We start from the raw sequence: 21,051 nt of genomic DNA, 5'->3' as shown, positions 1-21,051 counted from the left end.
ATACGCAAGGAGACCTTAACCCTCCAAATATGCAACGATCTTGAGATTGGACCAGAATTAATCAAATCCATATAAAAAGATTTCACCGTAAACACCCCATTTTTGGCTAATTTTCATTGCGTCGAATCGGGCTGGTCGGAGAGTTGAACATCTATCAATCTCCGAACCAAGTGCATCCAGGCAGTCCATCGCTCATCAACTAACGCACGTCTGAACTGAATATTCAAGGGAGTCATTTGAAAAACTGCGCCTACGTAATCCTCCTTACATTGCACAATGTTATAAAGGGTGGGATATTGTACGGCCAGAGGCATCTCTCCTAACCACGTATCCTTCCAAAATCTTGTTGACATCCCATTACCAACCAAGAATTTGACCCTACGAAAGAACAAGTCCTTCGTTCTCATAAGTCCCTTCCAAAATGGCGAGTCAGTTGGTCTCATGGTAATTTGGGTGACCGTTTTCGACTATAAATACTTATTGCGCAGAATTTGTGCCCACATGCCCTCTGACTCTATCTCTAACCTGTAGAGCCATTTGCTCATAAAGCATTTATTCTTAATTTCTAAGTTCTCAATGTTGGGGAACACAGTATTTCAAAAAATTTCCTACGATCATGCAAGATCTATCTAGGAGATGCATAGCAACGAGAGGGGAGAGTGTGTCTACGTACCCTCGTAGACCGAAAGCGGAAGCGTTAAGTAACGCGGTTGATGTAGTCGAACGTCTTCGCGATCCAACCGATCAAGTACCGAACGCACGGCACCTCCGCGATCTGCACACATTCAGCTCGGTGACGTCCCTCGAACTCTAGATCCAGCTGAGGCCGAGGGAGAGTTTCGTCAGCACGATGGTGTGTTGATGGTGATGATGAAGTTACCGACGCAGGGCTTCGCCTAAGCACTACGACAATATGACCGAGGTGAAAATCTGTGGAGGGGGCACCGCACACGGCTAAAACAATTGTCAACTTGTGTGTTTTAGGGTGCCCCTGTCCCCGTATATAAAGGAGCAAGGGGGAGGCTGGCCGGCCCTATAGGGCGCGCCCAAGGGGGGCAATCCTACTCCTAGTAGGAGTTGGATTCCCCCCTTTCCTAGTCCTACTAGGAGAAGAAGGAAGGAGAGGGGAAGGAGAAGGAAGGAGGGGGCGCCGCCCCTCCCCCTAGTCCAATTTGGACTAGGACCATGGGGGGGGCAGCCCTTGGATGCTCCCTCTCTCTCCCTTAGGGCCCAATAAGGCCCATAACTCCCCTGGTGGTTCCGATAACCCTTCGGGCACTCCGATATTTATCCGATGACCCTCGAAACTATTCCGGTGTCCGAATATAGTCATCCAATATATCAATATTTATGTCTTGACCATTTCGAGACTCCTCATCATGTCCGTGATCTCATCCGAGACTCCGAACTACCTTCGGTACATCAAAACACATAAACTCATAATACAGATCGTCATCGAACGTTAAGCGTGCGGACCCTATGGGTTCGAGAACTATGTAGACATGACCGAGACTCATCTCGGTCAATAACCAATAGCGGAACCTGGATGCTCATATTGGTTCCTACATATTCTACGAAGATCTTTATCGGTCAAACTGCATAACAACACATGTTGTTTCCTTTGTCATCGGTATGTTACTTGCCCGAAATTCGATCGTCGGTATCATCATACCTAGTTCAATCTCGTTACCGGCAAGTCTATTTACTCGTTCCGTAATGCATCATCCCGTAACTAACTCATTAGTCACATTGCTTGCAAGGCTTATAATGATGTGCATTACCGAGAGGGCCCAGAGATACCTCTCCGATATTCGGAGTGACAAATCCTAATCTTGATCTATGCCAACTCAACAAACACCATTGGAGACACCTGTAGAGCATCTTTATAATCACCCATTTACGTTGTGACGTTTGATAGCACACTAAGTGTTCCTCCGGTATTCGGGAGTTGCATAATCTCATAGTCATAGGAACATGTATAAGTTATGAAGAAAGCAATAGCAATAAACTAAACGATCATAGTGCTAAGCTAACGGATGGGTCAAGTCAATCACATCATTCTCTAATGATGTGATCATGTTCATCAAATGACAACTCATGTCCATGGCTAGGAAACTTAACCATATTTGATTAACGAGCTAGTCAAGTAGAGACATACTAGTGACACTCTGTTTGTCTATGTATTCACACATGTACTAAGTTTCCGGTTAATACAATTCTAGCATGAATAATAAACATTTATCATGATATAAGGAAATATAAATAACAACTTTATTATTGCCTCTAGGGCATATTTCCTTCACTCAATACCAAGACCCCCTAGTCTTTTGGTCGGCAAAGGATATCCCATCGCGCGAGATGGTATTTCCTTTTGGCCTCATTAGACTGCCAGAAGAACCGAGATCTGAAGAAATCAAGTCACTTCCAAACCCCTTTCGGAATTTCGAAGAATGATAGCAGGAACATCGGCATACTAGTCAGTACCGAGTTAATCAACACTAGCCGACCTCCATATGACAAAAGCTTGCCCTTCCAGCAGCTAAGCTTTTTTTCAATTCGATATTTGATACACTTCCATTCTTTATTGGATAACTTACGGTCATGAATCGGTATGCCCAAATAACTAAATGGTAGAGAACCTAATTCACACCCGAATAATTGTCTATAAGTGTCTTGCTCGTCTTTGGCCTTCCCAAAGCAAAACAACTCGCTCTTGTGAAAGTTTATCTTTAAACCAGACAATAGTTTGAAGAGACATAAAATAAGTTTCATATTACGCACCTTAGCAATGTCATGTTCCATGAATAAGATAGTGTCGTCAGCATACTGTAAGATGGATACTCCTCCATCGACCAGGTGAGGAACTAACCCCTCCACATGACCATGCTGCTTGGCCCTGCCAATAAGAATGGCCAACATATCGGCCACTATATTAAACAAGAGAGGAGACATGGAATCCCCTTGTATCAACCCCTTGTGTGTCTGAAAGTAATGACCGATATCATCGTTAACCTTGATTCCGACACTACCCTTCTGGATTTGGGAACCCACTTGGTTCCGCCAGGCCTCACTAAATCCTTTCACGCGCATTGCCTGCTGGAGGAAAGGACACTTAACTTTATCATATGCCTTCTCAAAATCCACTTTGAAGATAACCCCATCTAGTTTCTTCGAGTGAATCTCATGTAGCGTTTCATGCAAAATGACCACCTCTTCAAGTATGTCTCGCCCTGGCATGAACGTTGTCTGGCTCGGTTGTACCACTGAATGAGCAATTTGTGTCAATCTGTTGGTACCAACCTTTGTGAATATTTTGAAACTCACGTTAAGAAGACATATGGGCCTGAATTGTTCGATCCGAACTGCCTCTTCTTTCTTTGGCAACAGCGTAATCATACTGAAGTTAAGATGAAACAACTCTAAATGACCGTTAAAGAAATCATGAAACATAGGCATAAGATCATCCTTAATAATATGCCAACATTTCTTATAGAATTCAGATAGAAACCCATCTGGTCCCGATGCTTTATTTGATTTCATTTGTGAGATTGCATCCAGAACCTCTTTCTCAGTAAACGGTGCAGATAGAATATCATTCTCCTCTGCCTGTATTCGAGGTATATCTCCAATAACAGATTCATCTAGAGCCACCGTGCTTGTTTCTGGAGGCCCAAAAAATTGTTTATAGTAATTAGAGATATAGGCTTTCAAATTCTGATGCCCCACAATTGTCCCCTCGTCCTGTTCAAGATGTATGATTTTCTTCTTCCTATGTTTACCATTCGCAATCATATGGAAGAATTGTGTATTGTCATCCCCTTGGACAACCTTAAGCACTTTAGCACGCAATGCCCACTTGAGCTCCTCCTCTCTCAGGAGAGCTCGTAAGCCTTACTCAGCACCGGACTTGGAGCTTTGCTCATTAACCATAAGAAGGTTACCTTTAGCTTTTAAATCTAGCGCTTCAATTAATTGAGTGAGTCGCTCTTTTTTTGTTTGTATATCCCACTCTCGTTTCTGGCCCAACCTCGCAAAAACTGTCTGAGATGTCTAATTTTATTTTGCCATCTCTCAATACTAGTTCTTCAACTAACAGGCTTCGCTCATTCGTGTGCAATGATCTCCAAAAAGTTTTCTTTCTCGAACCAACCTAGTTCGAAAGAGAAAGTATTTTTGTTCGCAACATGTGTAGCCTCTCCCGAGTCTACAAGAAGTGGTGTGTGGTCGGAGATCGCTCTCTGCATCACATGAACCGACACCAAAGGGTACTTTTGTTCCCATTCCACACTATCGAGTACCCTATCCAACTTCTCATAAGTCGGAGTGGGAAACGAATTGGCCCATGTAAATTGTCTATCGGTGAGCTCAATTTCTTTCAAATTAAGACCCTCGATAATCATGTTAAACATCATAGACCAACATCCATCAAAATTGTCATTATTCTTTTCATCTCTCCTCCAAATTATATTAAAGTCCCCACCGACTAGGATTGGCAGAGTTTCATCTCCACAAATCCGCACGGATTCGGCTAAAAAATCTGGTTTGAGTTTAGGTTGTGCTGCCCCATATATAGCCACAAGAGACCATCGGAAACCATCCAATTTTGATCTCACCCGAAACTTGACCGCTAAATCTCCCCAAACCATGTTAAGCACCTCAAGTGTTTCACACTGAACCCATAGTAATATCCCACCGGATCTTCCTCTAGGAGGTAAGACATGCCAGTCAAAATCAATTCCTCCGGATAGAGTTCCAAGGAACGGTGAGGTAAAGTTATATCGTCGTGTTTCCAATAGCGCAATAAAATCTAATTGTTACTCTATCGTTGTCTCAGCCAAGGACCTTCGTTTAGCCAAGTCAGCTAGACCTCTGCTATTCCAAAAGATTCCTTTCATAAGTCATCATGGAATTTTTTCTTAAGCTTAACCCTAGCACTTCTACGAACCGCCGAAGCAGGATAAATTTTCCGTTTCCAGGGTCGCTTGGGCTTCTCCCCATCACCCTTCGGGAACGTTGGATCGGCAGAACATGAGACAGTACGCTCCATCATTAGAGGCTCTAAAGTGTTCGTAGTCTCTGGCCCCTCCTCATCTTCGGCCTCCGCACTAGGCAAGAGATTATTACAAATGTTTTCAAGAGCAACCATTCCTAAATTTTTCATGTCATCGTCATTCATAGGTTTGACAGATGCAAGATTTCGAATTATTTATGAAGCCCGCTCCGCTTCCAAGTCTAAAAGATCATTTATGGATTTCGCAACCTCCTTCTCATTTGAACCCAAAGATATACCTAAGTCGTTTGCCTTATCAACTAGTTCATGCTCTGTGAAATGCATAATTGAACAACTCTTATCGAACGACATACATGTAGTTGCCTCGACATCACAAAGCATGGCCGCCCTCTTGGCGCATGCAAGCTGCAGGTCATCAGCATCCGACTGTCCCTGGATCCGGTTGCTGACGCGCCTGCTAACCGTCACCGGATCCGTGATCCCACCGAAAGCGATAAGCTCCTCCGCCGTCCTCTCCCGAGGCGTATGCACCGACTCCCACACCCTTCCCTTAGTGTCGGTGAAGAAGGGCAGGGCACGATCGAGCGGGTATCGCCCACGGTAGTAATGGGGGAAGGAGATCATGGAGCCACCTGCTTGATAGTCCCACTCCCCCCTCACCATCACAACGGCGTGGCCTCCGTCCATGCTGCTCGGTGGAGTCCCGCGAAGAGGGGAAGTCGCGGGCCTCCTGCCCGCGCCCCTCCCCCGGCCCCCTCTGAACCTCCAGAGGAGAGAGGGCACCGCGGACCACCTGTCCGGGCCCTTCCCTCGAGAAGCTCGAGGCCATCGCATGTGAGCGGGCGTTACTGTCCTCCTGCCCACGCCCCCCACTCACGGCCAGCTCGCTAGTGCCCACTGCTACCTCTTGAGCACTGCGTTGGTTTTCCCCAAAGAGGAAGGGATGATGCAGCAAAGTAGCGTAAGTATTTCCCTCAATTTTTGAGAACCAAGGTATCAATCCAGTAGGAGGCTACGCGCGAGTCCCTCGCACCTGCACAAAACAAATAAGTCTCGCAACCAACGCGATAAGGGGTTGTCAATCCCCACACGGCCACTTACGAGAGTGAGATCTGATAGATATGATAAGATAATATTTTTGGTATTTTTGTGATAAAGATGCAAAGTAAAATAAAAGCAAAGTAAAAAGCAAAGGAAATAACTAAGTAGTAGGAGATTAATATGATGAAGATAGACCCGGGGGCCATAGGTTTCACTAGTGGCTTCTCTCGAGAGCATAAGTATTCTACGGTGGGTGAACAAATTACTGTTGAGCAATTGACAAAACTGAGCATAGTTATGAGAATATCTAGGTATGGCCATGTATATAGGCATCACGTCCGAGACAAGTAGACCGACTCCTGCCTGCATCTACTACTATTACTCCACTCATCGACCGCTATCCAGTATGCATCTAGAGTATTAAGTTAATGAAAAAAAGAGTAACACCTTAAGCAAGATGACATGATGTAGAGGGATAAACTCATGCAATATGATGAAAACCCCATCTTGTTATCCTCGATGGAAACAATACAATACGTGCCTTGCTGCCCCTACTGTCATTGGGAAAGGACACCGCAAGATTGAACCCAAAGCTAAGCACTTCTCCCATTGCAAGAAAGATCAATCTAGTAGGCCAAACCAAACTGATAATTCGAAGAGACTTGCAAAGATAACCAATCATACATAAAAGAATTCAGAGAAGATTCAAATATTGTTCATAGACAGACTTGATCATAAACCCACAATTCATCGGTCTCAACAAACACACCGCAAAAAGAAGATTACATCGAATAGATCTCCACAAGAGAGGGGGAGAACATTGTATTGAGATCCAAAAAGAGAGAAGAAGCCATCTAGCTACTAACTATGGAGCCGTAGGTCTGAGGTGAACTACTCACACTTCATCGGAGGGGCTATGGTGTTGATGTAGAAGCCCTCCGTGATTGATGCCCCCTCCTGCGGAGCTCCGGAACAGGCCCCAAGATGGGATCTCGTGGATACAGAAAGTTACGCGGTGGAATTAGGGTTTTGGCTCCGTCTCTGATCGTTTGGGGGTACGTAGGTATATATAGGAGGAAGGTGTACGTCGGTGGAGCAACAGGGGGCCCACGAGGGTGGAGGGTGCGCTTGGGGCGGTAGGCGCGCCCCTACCTCGTGGCCTCCTCTTTCGTGTCTTGACGTAGGGTCCAAGTCTCCTGGGTCTTGTTTGTTGAGAAAATCACCTTCCCGAAGGTTTCTTCCCGTTTGGACTCCATTTGATATTCCTTTTCTTCGAAACCCTAAAACAGGCAAAAAACAGCAATTTTGGGCTGGGCCTCCGGTTAATAGGTTAGTCCCAAAAATAATATAAAAGTGGATAATAAATCCCAATAATGTCCAAAATAGTAGATAATGTATCATGGAGCAATCAAAAATTATAGATACGTTGGAGACGTATCAAGCATCCCCAAGCTTAATTCCTGCTCGTCCTCGAGTAGGTAAATGATAAAAACAGAATTTTTTTATGCGGAGTGCTACTAGGCATAATTTTAATGTAATTCTTCTTAATGTGGTATGAATATTCAGATCCGAAAGATTCAAGACAAAAGTTCATATTGACATAGAAATAATAATACTTCAAGCATACTAACTAAGCAATTATGTCTTCTCAAAATAACATGGCCAAAGAAAGTTCATCCCTACAAAATCATATAGTTTAGTCATGCTTCATTTTCGTCACACAAGAATGCTCTCATCATGCACAACCCCGATGACAAGCCAAGCAATTGTTTCATACCTTAGTAATCTCAAACCTATAAACTTTCACGCAATATATGAGCGTGAGCCATGGACATAGCACTATGGGTGGAATAGAATATAATGAGGGGGTTATGTGGAGAAGACAAAAAAGGAGAAAGTCTCACATCAACGAGGCTAATCAATGGGCTATGGAGATGCCCACCGATTGATGTTAATGCAAGGAGTAGGGATTGCCATGCAATGGATGCACTAGAGCTATAAATGTATGAAAGCTCAACAAAAGAAACTAAGTGGGTGTGCATCCAACTTGCTTGCTCACGAAGACCTAGGGCACTTGAGGAGGCCCATTGTTGGAATATACAAGCCAAGTTCTATAATGAAAATTCCCACTAGTATATGAAAGTGACAAAACAAGAGACTCTCTATCATGAAGATTACAGTGCTACTTTGAAGCACAAGTGTGGCAAAGGATAGTAACATTGTCCCTTCTCTCTTTTTCTCTCATTTTTCATTTTTTTATTTGGCCTTTCTCTATTTTATATATGTCCTTTCTCTTTTTTCTCTTTTTTTATAATTCCTCACTTGGTACAATGCTCTAGAAAATGATGATCATCACACTTCTATTTATTTACAACTCAATGATTACAACTCGATACTAGAACAAAAGATGACTCTATATGAATGCCTCCGGCGGTGTACCGGGATATGCAATGGACCAGGAGTGACATGTATGAAAGAATTATGAACGGTGGCTTTGCCACAAATACTATTTCAACTACATGATCATGCTAAGCAATATGACAATAATGAATGTGTCATGATAAACGGAAAGTTGCACGGCAATATATCTAGGAATGGCTATGGAAATGCCATAATAGGTAGGTATGGTGGCTGTTTTAAGGAAGATATAAGGAGGTTTGTGTGTGAAAGAGCGTATCATATCACGGGGTTTGGATGCACCGGCGAAGTTTGCGCCAACTCTCAATGTGAGAAAGGGCAATGCACGGTACCGAAGAGGCTAGCAAGGATGGAAGGGTGAGAGTGCGTATAATCCATGGACTCAACATTAGTCATAAAGAACTCACATACTTATTGCAAAAATCTACAAGTCATCAAAAACCTCGGCCCTACGCGCATGCTCCTAGGGGGATAGATTGGTAGGAAAAGACCATCGCTCGTCCCCGACCGCCACTCATAAGGAGGACAATCAAATAACACCTCATGTTTCAAATTTGTTACATAACGTTTAGCATACGTGCATGCTACGGGACTTGCAAACTTCAACACAATCATTTCTCAATTTCACAATTACTCAACTAGCACGACTTTGATATTATTACCTCCATATCTCAAAACAACCATCAAGCATCAAACTTCTCTTAGTATTCAAAACACTCATAAGAAAATTTTACAAATCTTGAATACCTAGCATAATAGGATTTTAAGTAAATTACCATGCTATTTAAGACTCTCAAAATAATCTAAGTGAAACATGAGAGATCAATAGTTTCTATGAAACAAATCCACCACCGTGCTCTAAAAGATATAAGTGAAGTACTAGAGCAAAACTATATAACTCAAAAGATATAAGCGAAGCACATAGAGTATTCTAACAAACTCCAAATCATGTATGGCTCTCTCAAAAGGTGTGTACAGCAAGGATGATTGTGGTAAACTAAAAAGTAAATACTCAAATCATACAAGACGCTCCAAGCAAAACACATATCATGTGGCGAATAAAAATATAGCTCCAAGTAAGGTTACCGATAGAAGTAGATGAAAGAGGGGATGCCTTCCGGGGCATCCCCAAGCTTTGGCTTTTAGGTGTCCTTAGATTATCTTGGGGGTGCCATGGGCATCCCCAAGCTTAGGCTCTTTGAGGGAGTCCTGGATTAGGGGGTGTTCGGGTAGCCGGACTATACCTTCAGCCGGACTCCAGGACTATGAAGATACAAGATTGAAGACTTCGTCCCGTGTCCGGATGGGACTTTCCTTGGCGTGGAAGGCAAGCTTGGCGATGCGGATATTCAAGATGTCCTACCATTGTAACCGACTTTGTGTAACCCTAACCCTCTCCGGTGTCTATATAAACCGGAGGGTTTTAGTCCGTAGGACAACTTCATCATACAACAACCATACCATAGGCTAGCTTTTAGGGTTTAGCCTCCTTGATCTCGTGATAGATCTACTCTTGTACTACCCATATCATCAATATTAATCAAGCATGACATAGGGTTTTACCTCCATCAAGAGGGCCCAAACCTGGGTAAAACATCGTGTTCCTTGCCTCCTGTTACCATCCGTCCTAGACGCACAGTTCGGGACCCCCTACCCAAGATCCGCCGGTTTTGACACCGACATTGGTGCTTTCATTGAGAGTTCCTCTGTGCCGTCGCTTTTAGGCCCGATGGCTCCTTCGATCATCAACAACGATGCAGTCCAGGGTGAGACTTTTCTTCCCGGACAGATCTTCGTCTTCGGCGGCTTCGCACTACGGGCCAAGTCGCTTGGCCACCTTGAGCAGATCGAAAGCTACGCCCCTGGCCATCAGGTCGGGTTTGGAAGCCTAAACTACACGGCTGACATCCGCGGGGACTTGATCTTCGATAGATTCGAGCCACAGCCAAGCGCGCCGCACTGTCTCGATGGGCATGATATAGCTCTGCCGCCGAACAGCGCCTTGGAGGCCGCACACGCATCGGTTCCGACCATTGATTCGGAGCCTACTGCGCCGATTGAGGATCAGCGGTTGGACGTTGCCTCAGGGGCTACGATCTCAGAGGCGATCGAGCCGAACTCCAGCCCCGCACTCCGCATGGCCCGTGACTCCGAGGAGCCAGATTCCTTTCCGAACTCCGAGCCCCCCGCGCCCCTGCCGATCGAATCCGATTGGGCGCCGATAATGGAGTTCACCGCCGCAGACATCTTTCAGCACTCGCCCTTCGGCGACATCCTAAATTCGCTAAAGTCTCTCTCTTTATCAGGAGAGCCCTGGCCGGACTACGATCAGCAAGGATGGGATTCGGATGATGAAGAAATTCAAAACCCACCCACCACCCACTTCATAGCCACTGTCGACGACTTAACCAACATGCTCGACTTCGACTCCGAAGACATCGACGGTATGGACGATGATGCAGGAGACAACCAAGAACCAACGCCTATAGGGCATTGGACAACCACCTCATCTCACGATGTGTACATGGTGGATACCCCTAAAGGAAGCAACAACGAGGAAAGCGGGGATGGAAAGAGGGTTCGATCTCTCAAAAAACAATCAAAGCGTCGGCGTAAACACCGACCCAAGCCCCGCCTCGATAAAGACCCAACCATAGAGCAGGATGAGCCGGTAGACGACGAGCATGCCTTAGAGCAACCGTCCCAACAGGACAACCCGGATAGAGAAACCGAACATCCCTCCCCCGGCGAAAATGGCATTCCGGACGACCCTACACCGGACAAGCCCACGAAGCAGAAGAACCTCCACAAACGGCTCGTTGCAACCGCACGCAACCTGAAAAAGCAGAAGTGGAAGCTAAAAACTACGGAAGATGCACTCAGGATCAGATGGAGTAAAGTAATCAATACCGCAGACAAATACGGCGACAGTCGCCGCACTAAAAGCTATCCAAAGAGAAAGCTACTGCCTGAATTCGACGAGGAGGCCTTAGAGCCCTCGCATTCCAAAAGTGAGAAAGCCACACGGTCGGATAGACGACCCCATGGCCAGCATAAAGCGGCAAGTAGCGCCGCACTTAAGCCGGCATGCGACCCACTTAAGGATTCGCATCATGGCCCAGCCAGGTCCATTTACAGGCCAAGAAAGCAAGCTCTCGTAAGCAATGCAATAAAGCCATTATCAGAATAAGGCACACCCAAATACAGGGGTGCCACACACCCTCCTATGTTTCACCGATGAGGTCCTGGATTATGAATTTCCAGCGGGATTCAAACCCGTAAACATAGAGGCATATGATGGAACAACAGACCCTGGAGTCTGGATCGAGGATTATATCCTCCACATACATATGGCTAGAGGAGATGATCTCCACGCCATAAAATACTTACCCCTCAAGCTTAAAGGGCCAGCCCGGCATTGGCTCAAAAGCCTTCCTGAAAACACAATCGGAAGTTGGGAAGAGCTCGAGGACGCTTTCCGAGCAAATTTTCAAGGGACCTATGTCCGCCCTCCGGATGCAGACGATCTTAGTCACATAACTCAACAGCCCGGAGAGTCAGCTCGACAATTCTGGAATAGATTTATTACTAAAAAGAATCAGATAGTCGACTGTCCGGACGCTGAAGCCTTAGCGGCTTTCAGGCATAATGTCCGAGACGAATGGCTCGCCAGACACCTCGGCCAAGAAAAGCCAAGAACAATGGCCGCACTAACAAGCCTCATGACCCGCTTTTGCGCAGGAGAGGACAACTGGTTGGCAAGATGCAGCACCAGTGACCCAAGTACATCCGAAACTAGGGATGGAAACGGAAAACCGCGACGCAATAAGGATCGTCGCCGGACTAAGGAAAAAAGTCCGAAGAGCACGACAGTCAACGCTGGATTCAAAAGCTCACGACAGAATCAGAAAAAGCCGCCCCTCCAAGATAACAGGGACGACCTATCCAACCTAAACAAAATCTTGGATAGGATATGTCAAATACACAGCACTCCCGGAAAGCCTGCTAACCATACCCACAGAGATTGTTGGGTTTTCAAACAATCTGGCAGACTCAACGCCGAACACAAGGGGCTCGACACACCAAGCAAAGACAAGGACGAACCCCAAAAGCAGAGTACCAGGAAACAAAAGAATTTCCCACAAGAAGTAAAAATAGTAAACTTACTCCACATAACAAAATGTGTGGCGCCCATAAAGGTACGCGCCCCATGGCCTATCCCAAAGGAATCCCGCCACTGGTTGTCAAAACCAACCATCTTCGATCATCTGGATTATTCTAGAAGTGTCAGGAACCCAGGCTAGACTGCCCTGGTACTCGATCCAATAATTGGCGGACTCCAGTTTTCAAATGTCCTTATGGACGGTGGCAGCGGACTCAACCTGATATATCAGGACTCAATCCGCCACATGGGGATCGACCCAAAAAGAATTCGCCACAGCAAAACCTCCTTTCAAGGAGTAACGCCAGGTCCGGACACCCATTGCATGGGTTTTCTCTGGCTCGAGGTTATTTTCGGCTCTATCGGATAACTTCCATCGCGAAAAGCTGACTTTCCACATCGTCCCATTCTCAAGCCGCTTTCAAGCACTACTGGGACGCGAAGCTTTCGCCCGCTTTAACGCAATACCGCATTATGCATCTCTTACGCTTAAGATGCCCGGTCCACGCGGCATCATCTCCTTAAAGGGGAAGCAGTGAGAACACCTCCCCCAAGCGGAGGATTGTGCGGCCGCTTTAACAGCCCCACAATACAATGGCTTCACCAGCCAGAACATCAGAACAGGTCATTAAGACCACGGACACGGATAGACGAGTCCGGCACAAAAGTATTGTTGATAAAGGCTTAGTGGCCATATACCCCTGCACTAGGGGCTTCACACGTATAAAATAAGAGACAATAAAGCTCAATTTTTCATCTTTTACTTTACACTTTGTTTATTTCATATAACTTTTGTTCGGCACGCCCCTTTTTCAACTTAGTTGCTCTCTTTTTACGGATGAACGTCGTGCTGCGCCCGTCTAGGATACGGCACAACAGAGACACAGGCGCAGACGTGCAGTAGGGACCCGTTCCAAGGATTCTTTTCAGATTAAGACCCTGCGTAAACCTTTTTTACTGTCTCTTGTTGATACACATCCCCTGGTTCTATGACCAAGGAGGAGGCTGGCGTCTTGGCATGTGGCCACGTCAGAATTCTTGCGCGTACCTGGACACTAGGGGCTTATACCTCAGAGCGTTACCTCGCCCGCTCTCATAAAGACCGAATACCTTAGGGAGTGTTCGGCATCGCGAGTTTGGCCTTATATGCATCAGCTCCGAGTCATGATTTTGGTCAAATGTTGGGTTGCCCGGCTCCTGTGCTCGGCCGCCTTACGTTTCGCTCTATCGGCTAAGGCGGCACCAGGAGAACTACTGCGATTGTGCCCTGGTTCGGCCAGGCGAGCACCTCAGTAGAGAAAGCCGAAAACCGACTGCCATGATATGGCGTGAGACTGGTCAACCACTCGATGACTCTCCGGAATCTGTAGGATTCCTCCGCATTAATGAAGGGCCGTTTCCCGGCCAGGCACATACGCGCTCCGAATTCGAGCGAGTGCAGTCGCCACCAGGGGCTACCTAAATAGTCCCATTGTCAAGCTCCTATGGCTAAGTGAAAGTGTTAAATCATTATAGTCCGGTTGCCTAGCTCGCTGCGCTATCACCTCCTTTGTAGGACCAAGACGTTGGATTAAGTGTGAAAATGCGCCTTCTGTGAGCACCCCTGCACTATGTGCGTGGGGGCTGAAGCCAACGACTGCAATCTTTTAGATTTTGTATATATATATCTTAAAACGGCCGCCCAGGAGGTGTTCCAAATACTTGAAGGCACAAGTATAAAAGGCTACTACAATTCATCAAAATATTGCTTTATAATTACATATGCTATCAGAACATAGCATCCTTCGAGCACTGCATCTCTATTACACGAGCGCCTTCAAGGACTTCCTGAAAATAGTGCTCGGAGGGTACTCGGCTTTTGTCCGAATCTCGGGATGCAACAACGGTGGTCTCCATCTCTGCCCAGTATGTCTTGACACGGGCAAGAGCCATCTGTGCGCCCTCTATGCATGCTGACCTCTTCATCGCATTGATACGTGGCACCGCGTCAAGGAATTGCTGCACCAAGCTGCAATAACTCTTCGGCTCCGATCTCCCCGGCCACAGATGACCCATGACGTACTTCATGGCGAGTCCGGACAATCTATTCAGTTCGGCCCATTGAGCCAGACGATCGTCCACTGCCAGTGGACACTCTGGATTCTGGAACTGCGACCAGAAAAGCCTTTCCACTTCGCGATCTTCTTGATCTCGAAAGTATTCGGTCGCATCAGCAACACTCGCTGCCAAATCCAGATAGGTGTCCTCCGCACTCCACATCCGGTCCAACGGAGCAAACTTCGGATCGCAAAACTTCCTCCGCAGCATAAAGGGCTTTCTAGCCGCAATCTGTCCGGCCTGACGCAGCTCCTCCTTCGCAGCTCTCATCGTAGAGCGAGCGTCCTTGGCATCAACAACGGCCTTCTCTAAGTCCGTCTGTCTCGCCCGGTCTTCTTTCTCAAGAAACTTGCAACGGTCAGCATCACTTTTTAACTTCACGACCATCACGGCCATCTCCTTCTTGCTTCGGCAGTGAGCAGCCTGTTCGGCTCTCAGCTCTTCAAGGGACTTCTCGGTAGCCGCATCACTTTTCCTGGCTTGTTCCTTAGCTCGGGCAAGTTCCGCCCGAAGACTCTCCACGGCGGCCGCACCATCTGCGTCAAGCACACGCATTGTAAGATACTGGCATAAAGCTCCTCTTACCAGATGCCGCCCGAAGAATTGCATACCTTGAGCCTCATCAAGCCGCTCATTGACGAGCGCGATGTCGGCATCTGCCACGTCAAGTTGCCGCTTTAGTTCAGCAAAATCATTAGTTCGGCTCGATTCCGGACACTTCGCCACCTGTATACAAAGGCAACATTTTAGACCTGGGATTATGATCCTCTGCACGCCGTCAATTTTGACAACGCACAGAGTCTCAGGGGCTACTATCTACACAGGGCGCATCTTGTTTATGCGCAACTGACAAAGAAGTACATTATCAAACGTACCTCAAAACCCATCAGCAAACTTCTGACGGCCTCATGCAATCCGCTTCCCGCGGACGAAATCCTTCCAATCACCGTACCCATCAATGCACGGTGCTCCTCTGAGATAGAAGCTCGCCCAGCAGAATCATCAGCTCCTCCGACCGTGCATCGGACAGTGCCGGACTCGTCCTATGACCTCCATCGAAGGACGGACGCGAAGAACCTTGGGGGACATATGGCTACCTTCCACCCCTGCTGGATTCGGAGAAACCCTCCGCGATGACACCTCAGGGTCGCCCGCCTCGCCAGGCGGTACGGCAGGGGGAGGCGTTCCACTCTCCATCATCTCCAGAAGAAGATCCCCCGAAGACGAGCTCTGCTGAGAAGGGCTGAGGTCCGAGCTACAACGTAAAATTTCGGTTAATCTTCTCAGATAAAAAGCAAGGATTTCTCTCATCCCTCTAAAGGAAAATCTTTCTCTACTTACGGCTCGCTGGAGGGCTGATCCCTTTGAGGGCATAGTTCGGCCGAGGATCTCCCCGGCGTCGGACCCTCTGACGAGGACTTTTCCCCCTGCTTTGAGGCCATGGTCTCCGGGTCGTCAGAGGCGGCCCTCTTCTTCCCCTTAGGAGAGGAATTGTCGGTTCTTCCCTTCGGAGCAGCCTCCTTCGAGGAGGCCATAGTTTCCTTGTCCTCCCCCTCACTTCCCTCCAAAGGCACGATCTTCAACATCCTAACTAGCACGGGAGCCGGACACCGGATCAGCTTTGCCTTCTCTATCCACTCCTGTTTAAAAGGACAACTCTTTTAGGGGCGAATTTATGGCAATTTTACGGATAGCGAGTCCGGGCACAAGGTTACTTACTTGAGTATCCAGGCGATTGCAGCTTAAACCTGCGTCCTCGGTCAAATCCGGACACATTGCTTGTGATCCGAAGAACATTTTATACATCTCCACGGGCGTTGCGCCCATAAAATGCTGGAGAGCTCGTGGTCCCTCCGGATTAAACTCCCACAGACGAAGGGAGCGACGTTTGCCGGGCAGTGTTCGGCGAATCAGCATGATCTGCGTCACCTTGACCAGGCTGAGGTCTCTTTCTAAGAGATCCCTAATGCGGCCCTGCAACAAGGGCACGTCTTTGGATAACCCCCAATCTAATCCTTTTGTTGACCCATGACGCTAGCCGTGGTGGGGGACCCGAGCGAAAGGCAGGAGGCGCCACCCACTTGGTGCTCCTGGGAGCGGTGATATAGAACCACTCTCGTTGCCACAAGCTAAGCTCCTCTTGAAAGGAGCCCTCGGGCCATAGAGCATCAACATTCTTACTTATGACAGCGCCTCCGCACTCTGCGTGCCGTCCCTCGATCATCTTCGGCTCCACTCCAAAAGTCTTGAGCCATAATACGAAGTGAGGAGTAACACGGAGGAACGCTTCGCACACAACGATGAATGAGGAAATGTGGAGGATGGACTCCGGAGCTAAGTCATGAAATTCCAGCCCATAATAGAACATTAGCCCCCTCACGAAGGGATCCATCGGGAAGCCTAACCCCCGAAGGAAGTGAGACATGAACACTACGCTCTCACCGGGCTGGGGACTGGGAATAGCCTGCCTTTGAGCAGGCAGCCTATGCAAAATTTCGGCGGTCAAGAACTTAGCCTCTCTCAACTTTAGCACGTCCTCCTCCGTGACGGAGGAGGGCATCCATCGGCCTTGAAGGTCGGAACCAGACATTGTCGAAGGTCCGAAGCGCCTGGAATCTGGAGCCTAGGGTGTTGGAACTCGAGGCGACGGGCGAACTTGTTTTGAGATTGGAGAAAAGGAGTAAGGCCTTGGTCTCTTTATAAGAGGTTGAATACCAGGAGCCCTCCCCGTAACCGTTTGGGACTCGCCTTTAATCAAGAAGACATGCTAACAGGCACGATTGGGTTACCCACGTCCATATTGATGAGAATCCCGTAAATAAAGGGGACACGATCTCTGCTTTGACAAGACGTGCCAAGGAACCCGCCTCGCAAAACATGCTGAGGTGGAAAAGTGAAAAGGATTCGAATAAAGGCTTGGCCATAGTGTGATGTCACGCTGCGGAATACGTCAGCAGATTAGATTTGTGTTAATATTATTCTCTCTATGGCAATACGTGGAAACTTATTTTGCAGAGTCGGACACTACTCTTGGTGTTTACAAACTTTTATGAAGAATTTGGAGGAGGAACCCGCCTTGCAATGCCGAAGACAATCTACGCGCTGGACTCGTCGTCATTGAAGCCTGGTTCAGGGGCTACTGAGGGAGTCCTGGATTAGGGGGTGTTCGGGTAGCCGGACTATACCTTCAGCCGGACTCCAGGACTATGAAGATACAAGATTGAAGACTTCGTCCCGTGTCCGGATGGGACTTTCCTTGGCGTGGAAGGCAAGCTTGGTGATGCGGATATTCAAGATGTCCTACCATTGTAACTGATAACCCTAACCCTCTCCGGTGTCTATATAAACCGGAGGGTTTTAGTCCGTAGGACAACTTCATCATACAACGACCATACCATAGGCTAGCTTTTAGGGTTTAGCCTCCTTGATCTCGTGATAGATCTACTCTTGTACTACCCATATCATCAATATTAATCAAGCAGGACGTAGGGTTTTACCTCCATCAAGAGGGCCCGAACCTGGGTAAAACATCGTGTTCCTTGCCTCCTGTTACCATCCGGCCTAGACGCACAGTTCGGGACTCCCTACCCGAGATCCGCCGGTTTTGACACGGACACTCTTGCCACTCCTTGTTCCATAATCCATCAAATCTTTACCCAAAACTTGAAAACTTCACAACACAAAACTCAAAGTAGAAAATCTCATGATCTCCGTTAGCGAAAGAAAACAAAAGACCACTTCAAGGTACTGTAATGAACTCATTCTTTATTTATATTGGTGTTAAACCTACTTTATTCCAACTTCTCTAAGGTTTATAAACTATTTTACTAGCCATAGATTCATCAAAATAAGCAAACAACACACGAAAAACAGAACCTGTCAAAAACAGAACAGTCTGTAGTAATCTGTAGCTAGCGCAAGATCTGTAACCCCCAAAATTCTAAAATAAATTTCTGGACGTGAGGAATTTCTCTATTAAACATCTGCAAAAATAATTAACTAAATAGCACTTTCCAAATAAAAATGGCAGCAGTTCTCCTGAGCGCTAAAGTTTCTGTTTTTTACAACAAGTGTAACAAGACTTTCCCCAAGTCTTCCCAACGGTTCTACTTGGCACAAACACTAATTAAACACAAAAAACATAACCAAAACAGAGGCTAGATAAATTATTTATTACTAAAAAGGAGCAAAAAGCAAGGAACAAAAATAAAATTGGGTTGCCTCCCAACAAGCGCTATTGTTTAACGCCCCTAGCTAGGCATAACAAGCAAGGATAAATCTAGGTATTGCCATCTTTGGTAGGCAATACATAAGTGGCTCTCATAATAGATTCATAAGGTAATTTAATTTTCTTTCTAGGAAAGTGTTCCATGCCTTTCCTTAATGGAAATTGGAATCTAATATTTCCTTCCTTCATATCAATAATTGCACCAATCGTTCTAAGGAAAGGTCTACCAAGAATAATAGGACATGAAGGATTGGAATCTATGTCAAGAACAATAAAATCTACGGGCACATAATTCCTATTTGCAACAATAAGAACATCATTAATTCTTCCCATATGTTTATTAATAGTGGAATCCGCAAGGTGCAAGTTTAGAGAGCAATCATCAAAATCACGGAAACCTAACAAATCACACAAAGTCTTTGGAATCGTGGAAACACTAGCACCCAAATCACATAAAGCATAACATTCATGATCTTTAATTTTAATTTTAATAGTTGGTTCCCACTCATCATAAAGTTTTCTAGGGATAGAAACTTCCAATTCAAGTTTTTCTTCATAAGATTGCATCAAGGCATCAACGATATGTTTAGTAAACGCTTTATTTTGACTATAAGCGTGAGGAGAATTTAGCACGGATTGCAACAAGGAAATACAATGAATCAAAGAGCAATTTTCATAGTTAAATTCCTTGAAATCCATAATAGTTGGTTTAGCAACATCTAGGGTTTTAATTTCTTCAACCCCACTTTTATCAATTTTAGCATCAAGATCAAAGAATTCTGAATTCTTGGAACGCCTTCTAGGTAAAGGTGGATCATATTCAGTCCCATCATTATCAAGATTCATATTGCAAAACAAATATTTAATAGGGGACACATCAATAACTTTTAGATCTTCATCTTTATTTTCATAGGAACTAGAAGAACACGCTCTTATAAAGGCATCTTTCTTAGCATGCATCCTAGCGGTTCTTTCTTTGCACTCATCAATGGAAATTCTCATGGCTTTGAGAGACTCATTGATATCATGCTTGGGTGGAATAGATCTAAGTTTCAAAGAATCCACATCAAGAGAAATTCTATCAACGTTCCTAGCCAACTCATCAATCTTAAGCAATTTTTCTTCAATCAAAGCATTAAAATTCTTTTGCGAAGTAATAAATTCTTTAATATTAGATTCAAAATCAGAGGGCATCTTATTATAATTTCCATAAGAATTGTTATAGGAATTACCATAATTATTAGAGGGATTACTAGGATAAGGCCTAGGATTGAAATTTCCTCTATACGCGTTGTTACCAAAATTGTTCCTACCAACAAAAGTCACATCCATAGATTCATTATTATTCTCAATCAAAGTAGACAAGGGCATATCATTAGGATCAGAAGAAACACTCTTACTAGCAAATAATTTCATAAGTTCATCCATCTTTCCACTCAAAACATTAATTTCTTCTGTCGCATGCACCTTTTTATTAGTAGATCTTTCAGTATGCCATTGAGAATAATTAACCATAATATTATCTAGGAGTTTAGTAGCTTCTCCTAAAGTGATTTCCATAAAAGTGCCTCCCGCGGCCGAATCTAAAAGATTTCTAGAAGAAAAATTCAATCCGGCATAAAATTTTTGTATAATCATCCACAAATTCAAACACAGAGTAGGGCAATTACGTATCATTAGTTTCATTCTCTCCCAAGCTTGTGCAACATGTTCATGATCAAGTTGCTTAAAATTCATAATATCGTTTCTAAGAGAGATGATCTTAGCGGGAGGAAAATACTTAGAGATAAAAGCATCTTTGCACTTGTTTCATGAATCAATACTATTTTTAGGCAAAGACGAAAACCAATCTTTAGCATGATCTCTAAGCGAAAAAGGAAATAGCTTCAATTTAACAATATCATTATCCACATCTTTCTTCTTTTGCATATCACACAAATCAACGAAGCTATTTAGATGGGTAGCGGCATCTTCACTAGGAAGGCCGAAAAACGGATCTTTCATGACAAGATTCAGCCAAGCAGTATTAATTTCACAAGATTCAGCATCGGTAAGAGGAGCAATCGGAGTGCTAATAAAATCATTGTTGTTGGT

Source organism: Triticum aestivum, chromosome 7A (genome assembly GCF_018294505.1).
Source record: "Triticum aestivum cultivar Chinese Spring chromosome 7A, IWGSC CS RefSeq v2.1, whole genome shotgun sequence".
Taxonomy (NCBI): Eukaryota; Viridiplantae; Streptophyta; class Magnoliopsida; order Poales; family Poaceae; genus Triticum; species Triticum aestivum.
The sequence above is the reverse complement of the archived record's forward strand: the minus strand, read 5'-3'. Positions refer to the sequence as shown.